Source organism: Etheostoma cragini, chromosome 2 (assembly GCF_013103735.1).
Source record: "Etheostoma cragini isolate CJK2018 chromosome 2, CSU_Ecrag_1.0, whole genome shotgun sequence".
In the NCBI taxonomy this organism is placed as follows: Eukaryota; Metazoa; Chordata; class Actinopteri; order Perciformes; family Percidae; genus Etheostoma; species Etheostoma cragini.
The window spans coordinates 17,566,526-17,582,939 of NC_048408.1; the positions used below are offsets into that span (position 1 = coordinate 17,566,526).

The window sequence follows — 16,414 nt, forward strand, 5'->3', positions numbered from 1 at the left end:
TCCAAGTCAAATATGGACTGAACCATTCTGATGGGGGGGGGGGGGCATTCAAATTAAAATAAATAAAAGGATAAAGGAATAAAGTATTCAAGTAATCGAGCAGTCACAGTACAGTTACAGATTTGCTAAAAAAAAGGAGTTTTATTTTCTATGGTTTTCACACAAAAAGTGAAACACTTTTCATTGAATATAATACCAGTACTTGGGGTTAGACCACATTGAAGAAATTGAAAGATTATCTCATAAAAAAAAAACAGTACAACTTATTATTCGCAAGCAAGAAATATCGCTTTTTAGCCACACAGTCCCGTGCTAGCTGCGCACAGCAAGAAGTTAGAGCACAGCTTGACACACTAAGCAGCCTCTATCCGCCCAGCCTCTCCTACCGCAGAGAGGGCTGCTGTTGAACAGACTGAACCATTCCAACACAGGGGTGGTTCTTCACGCAAGAGGAACAAAGAACACCCACCTAAAAACTGAAAAACAAACTTTGTGCATTATTTCTTCTGGTTTTGAAGTTTTCACCAGTGCAATTTTCACAACATAGTTTATTTAAAATACATTTCTGATTTGTCTTTGAGTATCAAAACAGAGAAATATACTGTTGAAGAACAAAGTAATTACAATGAACTTTAATTTGCAAACCACCTATTTTCATCAAAAGCCCTTTGGGGGGAAGTCAACACAACCTTGCTGTGCGTTATTTTACCAACCCCCCCTTTCTGCTACTGTTGAAACACAAAATGGCCACCAGCGCTGCTGCGAGCAGCATGCTGAGCACAGGCTTGATCAGATCCTATGACAAACTCCGCCCACTAAACCAAAAGTACAGTATCTGCAGAAATCTCCATACTCGTTCATGCATCTTGAGGGAAAACAGAATAAAAACTTACTTCTAAAACAGCAAATGTGATTTAATGATTTCAAGTAATGTTATTTATACAGGTAATGTGATCACCTCTAAATCCTGGTTTAGAGTTTCACTGTTGTTGCAAAGGGCCCGGACGTGTCTTGTACTCAATGTTCAGCAACACACTAAGCTATGACTAAGGAGTTAACAAAACTAATTAGTAGTTCTTTTTTTCACCTTACAAGCTCAAAGCTGTACTGCTAAATGTTTTATGATCCTAGGTCTAGTTACCTGGGTTATAAAAATAATCCTTTTTCTACTTCCGGCTGCAGTTAGTGCTACAACCAATGTACCAAACACTATAAAGCAGGCTCTCTCCAACTGTTATTTACAGAAGATGCGGCTGGTCTTAATGTATCTAATATCAGACAATTTGAGGCTAAATACAGAGTGGAATAAACGCTGTCAGCCAGTGAGAGCTGAGCCTGCATTCCAACATTACTGCGCACAGTGCGCAGTCTTCCCCTCCCCCACCCTCTCTGCTTGCATCTGGATTCACTGAAACTCAAAATGGCCACCTGGTCTGCTGTGCGCAGCCACAAAGAGCCCTTACAGCCTGCTATATCTAGCACAACATCCCCGTCATTAAAAGTAATTCTTAGGTGCATCATTTTCACCAAAACATTTTTTTCCAGTTACATGGACCTACTACAAATATTTTGCGATATGAAACAAAAGCAAATTTCACACTATTCTACTAAAGCAGGTAGCCTGTTTATTAGGTTGTCACACCAATACAGGCATTGATCTATTTGAACTGAAGCAACTCGTACATCATCATTTTCACTTGCTGTTGCATGTTGTCTTACCTATTCGGAACATTGTATCAAATAGATATATACAGTGCGGTTAACGAATCTTAGTGATATAACAACAAGAAGGAATCCAGATGAACCAAGACCCTGAGTTATTCTAAGCAGTAGTTGATTATTGATCTTTCCGGTGATATTGCTTCATGTCGGTCTATTTGTATTCTGTTCTCCATCCATTCAAGGTGGGCATTTTCCCTTCAATTGGTAAACTAGCTTAAAATAGTATTTTCTTCTACACATTCAGAATTTTGATTCCAATAAAAAGACGCACCAATTAAATCATAGCAGCTATGAGCTAATCAGTTAGCTTTTACTGTAGGCCACTGTTAGAATCTGTGAACCCTAATAGTGGTTTAGGTACAGAAACGTAAAATGGACAGATTGTAAGAGAACAGTTCAAACATGCCTACATTTTACTGTCAAAGCAATATTATTCTCAAAAACAGGGTTAACCTGTTTAGCAATAGTGTAAAGGCACTGCTTCTTAGCCTGCAACTGCCCAAAGATTGAACGCGTGATTTCTTTGGGTTTTCTTTTCTTTTCTTTTGAATAAGTGGAGCCTAGCAGGAACTGGGCAGAAGGAAAAGAGGGAAGAAAAAAAAGGGAGGGGTGAGCAAAACCAGGAGTTTCCATGAGAATCAAGCGAGCACATGGTGATTATTCTCTAGCCATGCGCTGCTGAGGGAGGCTCCTGTTATGGCTACAAAAAAAGCCAATGAATGTTGATTGGCATGCAGCATAATAAAACAAAAATCAGCAAGTGCAAAATAAGAGTAACCTAGGTTCCCTGAAGACATATTAATAATATTACTTTTGGTTAATTGCAGAACTAAAATATGTGCATATCTGATCTGTCAGATCTGTTGTGCCCTCTTTTTTTGGGGTTAAATTCTAATAACCTAAAGACAGTATCTACAGTTAAAATCAGATCGCAACAGCTTTAGCTAGCACCACATAGTCAGAGATTCCAGTCCCCTGCCTTACACAGAGCGCCGACACCCCTCCCCCACCCCAGCCGTCTGCTCCAGTGTGGGGTTTTACAGCCAAGCATGGACTAAACCATTGCAGCAAAAGGGTGTTCTCACAAACAACGGAGGGAGCTAGAGAGGGGAATGACAAATTAAAAGCTCCCTAAACAATTCAAATGTTGTGGTTAGAAGTTCAAAACTAAATTTGCCTATGATGAACAGAAGAACAATCTTAGTGAATTCTAGTTCTAAATTAGTAGAAAACCCTGCCACTGGAAGCGCAGCTCATTCTCCTTAAGCTACTCTATCAAATGCTCTGTCTCTGTAGCAACAACTCATCTTTACTATGTCTAAATATGGAACATTTCTCGAAAGATTTTTACACGAAAAGCAAGGCAAAAATCATGATGTTATCAGGAAAGATAAATCCAATGCTATAAGAGGTTTGTCCCTCTCTGCCAATAAAACACATTTTGGAATAGGTAGAAAGTAGCTATGGAAAAAAGATTGTTTTCTGTGAAAAACTGGCATAACAAACATCTAACATTTCCTAAACATAATGATTCAAATTACCTAACAAGCTAGCTACTCGACACTCTTCCCCTCCCCCACTCCTTTTCCTTTGATAGATTGCTTGCAGTGAATGCTACAGCACAAAATGGCTGCTACTGCTGTACGCAGTTAAAGCAGAAAGGGTCCCATTCATCATGAACATGGCTTACTTTAACGGCTTATGACTGTACCGTGTTACTCTTCCATTAAAAATACTGCTGCTTCTCTCCCTGCTGGTTTGTTCTCTAGAGGTTTTTGATGTAATTTGATCCGCAAAGAGCAACACATTTTTGCATCTTGTATTTAAGTTGCAATGCTCAATCCTATCATATTATTTTACATCAATGTGTATTTTGGAACTACCATGTTCTACATAATGATAAAAATAATCATTTAAAAAAATGTGTTTAATAAGTTCTAGATATTTATAAAACAACTTTAGTGTGACCTTTTCGTTACATTTGGGACTCTTGTTACGTTGCACCTATATCACGCTAGGCTACACCAGAACTTCAGCCCGATTAGATTATTTTAGACGCCATTGACCCAATTTATCCAAATAGTGGAATTAGTATTACGGTTTCTTTTTCTCGTATTTTATTTTAAATGTATCTTTAAGGAAGTTTCTCGAAGCAGAGTTTCATTTCATAGTGGTTTATTAGTGTGTTACATTTACTTGGGAATTCGGAAGCCGGAGCTGGTAATGACGTCACACCCAAGTTGAATGCACTACATTTTCATGTCATTGTGGCGATAGCTCTAGACAGGTTAGCCATTGTTAGCAATACCAGTAGTTAACAAAGCATTACGCCGTTATGTGCATACAAACAGTGTAGCAACATGTCCACAGATAGAATTTGGACAGGACTGTGTGTATGACTGATTTATTGAGACACAAATAAGACGGAAGTGTTAATAACTGTATGTTACTACAGCTTTCAAAGCTTGAAACTGATGCACGGGGCATCCATGCTGGATTTAGAACTCTGTTTACTGCGATGTTGTCCGAGTTCTGAGCTCGGAAATCCGAGGTCAGGGGACGTGCTTCCGAATTTGTTTGTAGTAAGCTAACATGATAGCTAATGTTGGTTTCTTGGCATGGCTAAATCAAAACTAGTGTGAGAGCTGCTGGTTTCAGGAGTTCTTTTTTACTACTGTAAATTCCCTATTGGAGATTCTCTTTTCACTGCTATGCTGACGATGCCTAGCTATTCTTCTCATTACGCCTATCTTACGCTTAGTTGGAAGCACACATCCAGGGTTGTAAATTAACACAAATAATACAAAAGGTCACGTGAGCTCAGTCTGGACCCCCTGACATCCCTTTCTAACATTCTGAACGACCCTTCGTGAATTCGATAAAATTAACTTTACTTAGTTGGCTGTAGTTAGTTAGCAACAAAGCTACTTGGTTAGGTTTAGATTAAGAAAAAAAACAGTGGTTTTGTTTAAAATACTTCACATGATCATGGCGTTTGTTAAGAACGTTAAATACGGAACTTTACATAATAAAGTTAACTTAACGTAATCAAAAAAAAAGTCAAGGTTGACTTTTGGTTTCATACGAACACCTTTCTCCCAGATGAAAGTCCTGCATTTGTTTGACTAATCCACCACCCTAACCTACCTCCCTACGTGGACTTTTGCTTCTTACACTACCGTTGCCACTACCGCTGCTCTTCATTCTATGTCATTTCACAGCGGTCTTGCGCTGAGCGTCACTGCTGTCCTTGCAGACTTCTTGGAGTGAACTTAAACCAAATGTAGCTTGCGTTTCTTATGGAAAATAGAATGCCATCTATGACAATAAACAATATTGTGGTGATGCCAATTTGGAAAGCAAACTGAGTGTGACCAAATCACAAATAACTGATCACAGCACAAGCCTGCTCTAGTAAATGCCTAATGCACAACATCAGGAGAATTCACACGTCTTTACTACTGATGTGGCCCCAGTCCAGATGCATGTCAGACCTTGCCTGGATGACTCCAACTCTCTCCTTCTCCCACTGCTTCTGGCACCTGAGCCACCACCTAGAGCAAGTACAGATTGCTTCCACCCATCTGGAGTTCCACCTCCCTAATCTTTCCCCACACGACTCCACATCTCTATTTACAACACTGGCTCCCTGTTGCAGCTCACATCCAGTTGAATACTGGTGCTAGCCTACAGGGAGGGAAACTGCTCCTTCTTACCTCTGAACCATGTTCAAACCCTCCACTCCAACTTGACAATTGCATTCATATACCTTTGGGCACTTGGCTACATCATCCCTCAGATGGCCGTGTGGTCTTGTTCTTGTTCCCATCCTGTCTGTGAACACATTAGAGTGCTCCTTTCCTCATTAGCATTAATTTTACTTTGCCAAAAGGACGCTTCTTTCTACTGGACAACCGGGGCCAAAGGGCCCAAAAGAGGGCCAATGAACCAGGCCCCTCACTTGCAAGCTTTTTCTACTGTGGCCATAACTTGCTATGCTAACATTTGTTTATCATCCTAATTGTGACCAGTGTGTGAAGCTGACTATTAACTTTAAGCAAGAGATGAGGAAGCATTTTACGTTATTAACAGTGAATGGAGATCAAGCTTCTTACGTTCTTCCTCATGAGTCAGCTTCTGTCTTGTCCATAGCAGAGGTTATGATTTAGCTCTGGGAAGTCACACTGCTTGCAATACCCAACCAACGCATATACATCTACTCTTCACACACAGACATGGCAGTCAGTACATTTGTGTTTGGGACAAATAGACAACGGACTGCACAAACATTCCCATGAAAAATGTCTAACAAAACAATGCAAGACAAAACTTCCTGATCAAGGAAAGCTTTTGTATCACGTCTACACTTCTGTCCATATTTGCTCACACAATGCAGTTGAGATCAGAGCACACATACCAGTCAGGAACACAGACTGGTTGAAAGACTCAACCCAAAGTAAGGGATTGACAGTGGACACCAACAAATGTTTTCACCGCAGAAAAGAAGATAAATAATCACAGAAGACATTCAGTGTTGGATTTATCAATTTGGATTTACAAAAAGACACTGCAGTTCAAGGCTGGATTATAAAGCTTCCGAAAGGGGTCTTACCGAAGCCAAAGTTGTCATGGCACAATGGTATCGTTAGCCTTTCCTAAACTTCCAGACACTAACTTCGTGGCTAACCCCCTTCACTTCCCCAGAAGTTAGGAAATAACAGATAATAGAAGAATTGTCTTGGTCTTGAGAAGCAGTGTTTGTTAACTCACACTCCATAATAGTGCTGGGCATTGGATTCAATTCGATATTGATTCAATACTTCCCATGAAATCAACATTCATAAACACAGGGTGACTGACATACCCCAAGAATTCATAAGATTACCTTTTGATATTTGTAATACAAAATGTGCATCATTGATATGGTTTACAACAAAATGTACCTAGGGGTGTCACAATTTCAATTTTAAAATCAAAAATTTTGATTTAGATAAAGGTTAGAAGCAGGATCTGCAATTCTCCCTGTATTTACTACTAGTGCACGTCCAAAAAAACAACAACAATAGACACAGTGTAGATTACCGTCTGGTAGCATGCAGCTAAAGACACAGGGTAATGTTAGCTTACAATTAGCCTGCATCTTTACTATTCTAGACACCGTGATCACTGCCAGAGTTGGAGATGACATTTTGCAACAAACAAACAACTAAGGTGAAGCACTTTGACTCAGACAGAACTCTATGGTGCCTTCAGGTACACGTCAATGAACTAATGGTGCATTTAAAGGCACCACTAAAAAACAAACTCAAAAGTACCCTCCTGCTATCTAGTGGCTCTTCTTGTGGCATTGCTGTCACTGATGAAAGAAATTATTTAAATTGAAAATTGAATGGAATCGGGAACTTAAAATCAAAAGTCAAAACAAATCATGAATTTGTAGTATCAGGACCCCTAATTGTACCAAAAACATATTTCGCCATTTCATTATTCTTTTTTGAGCAAAGTATTGCATTGAAATATGATGTGAGGGACATACACACTTACATGCACATTTGTCCCTCAGCTAAACTAGCAGTACATTGTTAACAATGCACAAATCTCTGTGCTGTATTTATTAAAATAACATTAGGGCTGGATCTGAATATTCAAATATTTGTTAAATTTTCAATTTAGGGATTTTAATACTTCTTTACTTTCTTAAGCGTGCATGCAGGCTGTAATTTACCGTTGTGTTTTGTCAGTTTTAAGCCGCTAGCTGTGGGCTAATTTTTGCAGCGCTAGGTTGTCCATCTCAGCCAGAAATGGAGAAATTATGAGTTACAAGCGAGCCGTCTGATTTGTGGGGTCTGTATCGTAATAATGTATCCGCCTGGTGTTTTTTCAAGTGATTTGATAAAAGGTAAACATAGTATGACCGAAAACCCTGATGCTCTCGTGAGGCAATGGCTGGCTGAGCATTCATTCACAAACACTGCGTTGTCGTCACTTGTAAGACAGTCTGGTAAAAATGCACATCTTTTTATTTATTTTATATGCCTGCAGCAATTAAATCGAAAGACTTGCTGCGGAAGCGTGGCTGTGGACAAGTCCCGAAGCTTTAAAGCTCAAAAAATGGTATTCGGTACATGACCAACTCTAGCACAAGATCTCAATATGTATGCATGTACACTGAACAAATTTTTAAAATCTAAGCTTTTGTTTTTGCCCCCATTTTTCATGGGCTCAAACTAAGAATTGTTCAATGTACACAAAAGGCTTATTTTTCTCAAATATAGTTCACAAATCTGTCAAAATCTGTGTTAGTGAGCATTTCTCCTTGGCAGAGATAATCCATCCACCTCACAGGTGTGGCATATCAAGATGATCATTAGACAGCATGATTATTACACAGGTGTGCCATAGGCTGGCCACAATAAAAGGCCTGTCTAGAATGTGCCGTTTTATCACAAAGAAACCATGCCACAGATGTCACAAGTTTTATGGGAGCGTGTAATTGGCATGCTGACTGCAGGAATGTCCACCAGAGCTGTTGCCAGTGAATCGAAAGTTCATTTCTCTACCATAAGTTGTCTCCAAAGGCGTTTCAGAGAATTTGGCAGTACACTGAACCGGCCTCACAATCGCAGACCATGTGTAACCACGCCAGCCCAAGACTTCCACATCCCGCATCTTCACCTCCAATATCGTTGGAGAACAGCCACCTGGGCAACTGCTGCAATAAGCGGTTTGCATAACCAAAGAATTTCTGCACAAACTGTCAAACACCATCTCAAGGAAGCTCATCTACATGCTCGACGTCCTCGTCGGGGTCTCGACCTGACTGCAGTTCGTCTTCGTAACCGACTTGAGTGGGCAAATGCTCCCATTCAATGGCGTCTGGCACTTTGTAGAGGTGTTCTCTTCATGGATGAATCCCGGTTTACACGGTACAGGACAGATGGCTGACAGTGTGGATGGTGTCGTGTGGTTGAGCGGTTTGCTGATGTCAACGTTGTGGATCGAGTGGCCCATGGTGGCAGTGGGGTTATGGTGGGCAGGCATATGTTATGGACAACGAATACAGGTGTCTTTTTTGATGGCATTTTGAATGAACTGCTACAAACTACTATTATGTCTATTTTTGTTATTTCCACTCTTCATTTAAACCCCAACCGGCTCGCCAGACACCGCCTACCAAGAGCCTGGGTCTGTCCGAGGTTTCTGCCTAAAAGGAAGTTTTTCCTCGCCACTGTCACACTGTTGCTTGCTCTGGAGGAAACTACTCGAACTGTTGGGTCCTTGTAAATTCTGGAGTGTGGTCTAGACCTACTCTATCTTCAAAGTATCTCGAGATAACTCTTGTTATGAATTGATACTATAAATACAATTGAATTGAATGCACACGTTGATACCGTGACAAGATCTTGAGGCCAATTGTTATGCCACTTATCCACGACTATCACCTCATGTTGCAGCATGATAATGCATGGCCCCATGTTGCAAGAATCTGTACACAATTCCTGGAAGCTGAAAACATCACAGTTCGTGCATGGCCTGTACACTCACGGGACATGTCAACATAGACATGTCACCCATTGAACGTGTTTGGAATGCTCTAGATTGGAGTAAAACAGCGTGTTCCAGGTCCTGCCAATGTCCAGCAACTATACAGTCATTGAAGAAAAGTGGACCCACATTCCACAGGCCACAATCAACAACCTGTTCAACTGTATGTGAAGGAGATGTGTTGCACTGCGTGAGGGAAATGGTAGTCACACCAGATACTGACTGGATTTCAGACCCCACCAACACAGTAAAAATGTGTTGGTGGGTTGCTCTGTTGCTTGCTCTGGAGGAAACTACTAGAACTGTTGGGTCCTTGTAAATTCTGGAGTGTGGTCTAGACCTACTCTATCTGTAAAGTGTCTTGAGATAACTCTGGTTATGAATTGATACTATAAATAAAATTGAATTGAATTAAAACTGCACATTTTAGAGTGGCCTTTTATTGTGGCAAGGCTAAAGCACACCTGTGCTATAATCATTGGCTGTCTGCAAAGAAGAAGCGCTCTCTATCAAAGATTTATAAACTGATTTGTGAAGAATATTTGAGCAAAATAGCCCTTTTGTGTATATAGAAAAAGTCTAAGATCTTTGAGTTCAGCTCATGAAAAATGGGGCAAAAACAAAAGTGTTGCGTTTATAATTTTGACTGAGAGACAGGATTACATGCGGATGTTTATGGTAAGTGTACTGTCTCATTTTCGGTGCAATCAAGCACTTATAGTTTCAATATCTTACAGCAACTGCCTCGCTGATCTCACAATTGTTAGAACGCTGTTAGCTAACTTAGCTTAGCCATTAGCAATGGCTTATTCCTCTCCTGCTCTCTCTTGCTATGTGTGTCAGATGTTTAGCTATTCCTCGGCCTTCTTTAGTCATTAAGATATATGTAATAAATGTAGTATATTCACTGCTCTGGAGGCAAGGCTTAGTGAGTTTGAGGCACGGCTCTGCACCTTGGAATCAAAATCATATGCCTCCAAAGCTACCCAGCGCCCCATAGATGGTGCGGGCCAACATACTGGAGCTTCTGTCAGCAGTCCCCCCAGCAGGCCCCGAGCAGCCGGGTGAGTGTATGACTATCTAAAAGGAAGTTTAGCACTAGCTCTAAACCAGGGAGCGCACGTGGCAGCGGTCACTCTAAATCTGAGCATATGACTAACCACCAACATCTTCGCCTTTCCAACAGTTTCACACACGCTGAGAAGCCAACTCTGGTTTATTGGGAGCTCTATACTGCGAAACGTGAATTTGGCGGCTTCAGCCTTCAGCTATCAGGCTCCTCTTCTGTGGAATCAGCTTCCAGTCTGGGTTTGGGAGGCAGATACCGTCAACACATTTAAGAGTAGACTTAAAACTCTCCTCTTTGATAAAGCTTATAGTTAGGGAATGAGGAGTTCAAGCATCTGCCTAGCCCGGCTCACCCGCTTCTCGTCATAGTTGTCAGATTGATTTACCATATAATCAATTATATAATCAAACTGCAGGGAGGCAGGACAGTACAGCCCAATCTGGTTAGGGAGAGTTCTAGCCTGACCAGGCCCCTCTCTGTACCCTGTCTCTCTTAATTATGCTGTTATAGTTTTAGACTGCCAAGGGACTTCCTTTGACACACTGAGACCCTCTCTCCTTTCTCTTTTTATTTGTGTACATCCATGTCCCAGAAATACTTGTTCCTAACCTAGCTCTGGTTAATTATTCCGCAGAGTCCTTATGTTCTTTTTTGCCCAGCATGTTACCTTGGACTAGGGAGGCTCCAAAATCATGGTGGCAGCTGTCGCCATGGTCCTGCTACACGTCCTGTGATGCCCTGTTACATGTTATTATGCTCTGCTTTGCCCTGCTAAGCAATGAACTACTACTTCTATTCCATTATCTTTTATTGTGACTGTTATTGCCACTATTGATTACACCCCCCTAGCTGCTCTGTTTCAACGATGCAAGTCTAAAGAAACATGCATGCAGGCTGAAATTCACCGCGGTGTTGTCGGGATTAAGCCTCTAGCTAAATGTCCACATGCCTCTTGCTAATTTATGCAGTGTGATTGAAACACTGCAGAGTTTTGCAGTTCCTCTCAGATGAGAAGGAGAAATGTTGAGTTATAACCGACCCAGTGTTTCCCATATATGCATTTATTAGCAGCGGACCGGCCCTATTAAATTATTGCTGTCGTGAAGACGTAATTACACAACTCTGCAAAGCTGGCTGCTCTACTGAACTTGCTCTCTTTCCCCATTGAGGGTGAGCAACTGGAACAATGACAGGACGCCATCACACGCGAAGTCCTGGCAACCAAACAACAGCACGAGAACAGCATTTTCTCCTTTGGTTAGCTAGCAAGTAAGCCCACTGACGGCAACATTATTGTTCATAAATTTCGGTTTAGCAACGACAAAGTAGTGATCACGGTGAATGAAAATGTGATCTGAGATGCACACTACGAAATGTGTCACGTATCTGGAATAGTTTATTAGCTATGTGTGATATCTGTAAAGAGTATTGACAACCTGGTACACTGCGGTGAGTCGTAAATAAATTATATAAAGGAGAAGAGTGTTTTCCGTTCTTTCTCAGGCTGCATCATTTATGTATTTATGTATTTGAAGTCTTAACTAATCACCATCGTGAGCATAAGCCACACTCGCCCCTTCTCTCCTTACAGTAAATCCAAATAATGCATTTTCTCATCGATTTCATCAGTTATTTTATAGAGAAACGTGTCCCCTATTTTATGAAGGCCGACAGCACATATCGGCAGAATGACAATAAGGTAACATTGCTCAAATGCAGTATGTAAAGCATTGTCCTTGATATTCATTTAATCATTCATGCAGTTTGCATGAGTACAAACTTCATAAATGCTGGGGTTGTACATGGATTTATTTTCTTCTTTTTCCTCTGACTGCAAGGGAGAAAAAAAAAGCCGAGATAGGACGAATCTCTTCAACTTAGTGTTTTGTGGTATATGGAAGATTTTATTCCCCTTATGCAAAAAGGTGAAAGTGCTCTTGGTAAGGCAAACAAGATGTGCACTGTTTTCTGTACACGTTTTACCTGGCGTTGCAGTGACCTTTACGTTAATGTCAAAGCATTTCAAACAAATCTAGCCTTTTAACATCCACAGGAAAGCTTTTGAAAAATGTAGGAGGAGCCTTTCAAGGGTACTTCCTCTTCAGCAAAAAAAAAAAACACGTGTAATGAATTACAAGTGCACCATGTGAGCACTGCCACTGGGTGAAAGTGGGGGGAGGTGAAACTAGAGAAAGGGTTTTACCATGATCGCAAAAGATAAAAGCAAACCTGAAAACGGCTCACTCTGACAGAAATTACTCAAATTATTTATCTATTTGTACAAACATCATGAATGTGATGAAACAGTTTAATCATGCAGACTGCCAAATTTTTCAAACTGTGACTGACTTATGGTTCATAGAGCACTTAGTTGGTCACTTATCTGTACATCACTTCACCTTAATCAAATATGATGCATGTCTCTATTGAAAACCCACAGGAAGGGTTAAAGAGGAAAAACTGCTAAACTCTTGTATTACCATTGACATTAAGCCACACCCACATCCTAGGACAGTGTGGTGCATGGAAAATTACTGGGCTGTACCACTTTAGACCAAGAGGGGTGTTTAACTGCCCAATGTAGGAAATGCAGCAGCTTCCTCTTCACTTTAGCCCATTTTTCTGTGCTATTTAAGCTTCTATCTAGTACTGATTTTCTATTTGGAGATATTCTCTAATAATCAGCATTAAAGCATGGGATTTTTAAAAAGAGGTCACCAACTCCTCATTGAAGCTCTACCAAGGGCAACAATTAAAGTGCCAGAGCTAAAACATTATTTTTCTATTACACACAATACTAATTATCTCAAGGTAGACAACTTCTTATCAAAATGTCTTCCTTTTTGCCCCTCCTTCAAAACGGTCACCTCTGGAGTATTCTGTGTGTTTGCTGCTAGTGTAGCACCAACACACCATAGTTGCTTTGCTTCACTGACTTGTTAGGGTATACGACTTTCGTGAGGTACAAATACATCCAAGACACAAATGTAATTTCCAGTTGCTAAATCACTTAATTGTATTAAGGAGTAATTTTATTTTACTTGCATCAGACAATGGTGCGAGGGTATATCATACTTGAATGAACAGAGAACCAACAGGGTCACTTATTTTCTTTTTCTTCATATAATTGTGTGTGAATTTGTGTACATGCTTCAGCCAAGTTACCACTGCTTAACGGCAGGGAGAGTTTTACAATTTAAGAGCAACCATGTGAAAACGAGATTTCATTTTTTAAATAAACAAAACAAAAAAGGACACAAACCTGTGTAATTAGAAAAAGTAACCATAATGTAATATTGACTGTAATGTCAATCAGAATTTAGAAATCTTATTAAAGCAATTTACGCGATTGCAAAACCCGCGAGACAACTTTCACAAAAATGAAAACTTTAGGGAGACGCCAGTCGCATTGTTTTTAAATAAAACATGTTACTGTTAAATTTAAAATACATTTTTTGCAGTAATTACAATTTCATTGGTATATTATCTAGGAAGCTAATATCATTCGAACGCCCGCTACAATCTCAACATGTAGCTAGCTGTGGCTCACTGTGAACTGTGCCACCCACAGAGCAAATTTTTTTAAATGTAATTCATGATCAAATGTTTATATTCATAAGTCCAAGTTTCAATGAGTCTACCATCTATCGACATTAAATATAAAAGGCAAGAGGGAGCTGCTTGGCTAGCATGCTAACCATAGATGCTAACGTTAGTTGCAATACCACCAAGACTCACCGATTCTTCGCGTCGCCAACCGATGTTCCCGCGATTTCCAGTCTCGGTCTGTAGGGTTGTCTGTAGACTGTCTCCGCCTCCTGCCGCTGTCGAAATCTTTCTGACCCTGTTGTGTAAGTTGCAACCGTTGGTCAGGATGTGAAATGAGTCCACCGGTTTGAGCACTCACCGGTTGGACTAACGTTAGCGAGCGGTGCCACAACAACTGAGTAGTTGTGCTTTTGCGGACTCTACGGCTGCTCGTCCCCTTGCGCTTACAAATAGACTCCTCCTCTTTTCGTGCACAAGAAATCCTCCATGACAATACGTCACCGTCGGTAGCGGTTGGTCGACAGATTCGGTTGCGTTGACCAACCTGAACGTTAGTTTCATTCGTTCTCCGTTATTTAAGTCGCTCTTCTGGCCGCGGTGTTTAAGTCGGTAGCTAAAGCCGGCAAGGTAGGTATGATCAGCTCGTTATAGAACGGTTTGTATGGATGGTCTGGCAGGACGGACACAAGTGTGTTTTAGAGCAGTAGTACATCTGCTTTGAGGAACTGCAGTGGGGTTCAAACAAGCTCACAGAGCCGAGAGTTGGAACAAGGGACAACAAGGAGCAGACCATTCGCAAGGAGAGGGAGGGGTTTGGGATTTGACCAGAGGGGGAGGGGTTATATGGTGAAGGAGGAGTCAGTTAAACAACATTCTGGAAAATGTCTGTAAACTTAACTACAGACCAAATTGTCATTGTAGTTTATACAGGAGTGTAGGGTGTGTTTTAGTGGTACTATATGTGCTCAAGTAGCCTACCCAGCGTTTCAGTGAACCTGCACTATGATTTTTTTTTTGGGATTCTCACAAGACAAGAAAACAAGGACAAATGTTTTTAATTATAGCTTTCAAAAAATCTAATCCATTACATTAACATGTCTCCAGTTTTGAGCTCTTCTCTGACATTATACAGTAGCCTACTATAGTCACTGTCAGCCATTTTGTCAACTCACTGGGAAACTTGTAGTTCCCCAGGAAGCCAGCAGAGGGCAAGTTATAGTGATGGTCTAATCATCAGCATCGAGTTGTTTTTGTCCTCATGGATAAACCCTTCCTCCTCCTGTAGTCTGTATCATAGCAAGTCCCCTCGCAGGTTGTATGGCCGTACTCCAAAATCCATGTGATGTGGAGTATGAGTTTGTAGCTGTGCTGTTCTCTCACACACACTTGCACATCAGAGGAGGACGGCAGTGCTAGTCTAAAAGAAAGAAGCCTTCAGCTTAAGCAAGTCTCTTTTATCATCTAGGCTACACTGTAACATAGACGCACTACACTGACATGGAATTGACATGTATCAATATGACTGACCCGTTATGTTTAGGGAACACTGTCTGCACAGGATTCATAATACAACTGGAATGGCATGTGTGTTTAAATCTAGCAGTGAACAATAATAAACAAACAAAGATGTCGCAATGATCGAAGAATTCGCACATACATTTCTGCACAAGGAAAATAAATCCACACAAAATGGGATTATTACAATTTTTATTGTTCACTTTTTTATACTTTTAACACTGTTTATATGCATTTTCAAATGTTACATAAACACAATGCAGTCTTATTGCAAGTTGAACAACTGTTGAGCACATGAACTACGTAAGTACCTTTGAATTTTGTCTTTATTTGTGAGCTTAGACTAGAAATAGACTTAAAAAATGTGGAGAGAAAATTGCTCTTATTGTCCGTTTAACTGTGGAAATAGAAAAAGTGAAAGCGAAGCTAAACTTTACAAAAAAAAATACTCTACTCCTTTAACCCCAACACGATAAATCCGCCAAAAGTACCAAATGAGTCAGACAAACCACAAAACACTAGCCGGTCGCTAGTCAACCACAGATACTCACAGTGTGTTACTCAGTAAAATCAGATTTAAGAGAAAACCACAAAAAGTTCCCCATCAAGGCACCTGAGGGCGTAATAGTTCAATCATTTGAACAAGGACAATGATGGAACGACAGTGGCAGCTAAGAAAGAGAAACATTTCTATGAATGTTGTCTGGCTCATTTCAAGTAAGGCCAGCACCCACCTCCACTGCATAGCTGTAAAATAACACTGAAAAATTAGGTGGCACCATTATATTTACAACATTACAACAGACAAAAGTGACATTAGCTCTGCCCGCTAACACTGTACAAGGTGTAAACATATGTTTTAAATTTTGCAGTTTCATTTACAAATTTCTATTCATAGTTTAAAAAAAAACTATCTCAATAGAGAGCATACCTTTGTACAATATTTAAATTTAAGTAAAACACCAATTATGTCCACATAAAGGCACTGATCAGACAGGGCGTGTCTTAGCAGCC

General features: G+C 40.4%; 1 protein-coding gene across 2 annotated transcripts in view; it reads right to left on the minus strand.

Annotated features, from left to right (window-relative positions):
• The window catches only part of atf7ip (activating transcription factor 7 interacting protein), a 30,689-nt gene extending 16,026 nt beyond the window's left edge, over positions 1-14,663 (minus strand). For both annotated transcript variants that reach the window (XM_034884324.1, XM_034884309.1), the window contains exon 1: positions 14,075-14,663. The gene's annotated coding sequence lies outside the window, so the exon portion shown is untranslated. The remainder of the gene's footprint in view (positions 1-14,074) is intronic.
• Positions 14,664-16,414: the final 1,751 nt, after the last annotated feature.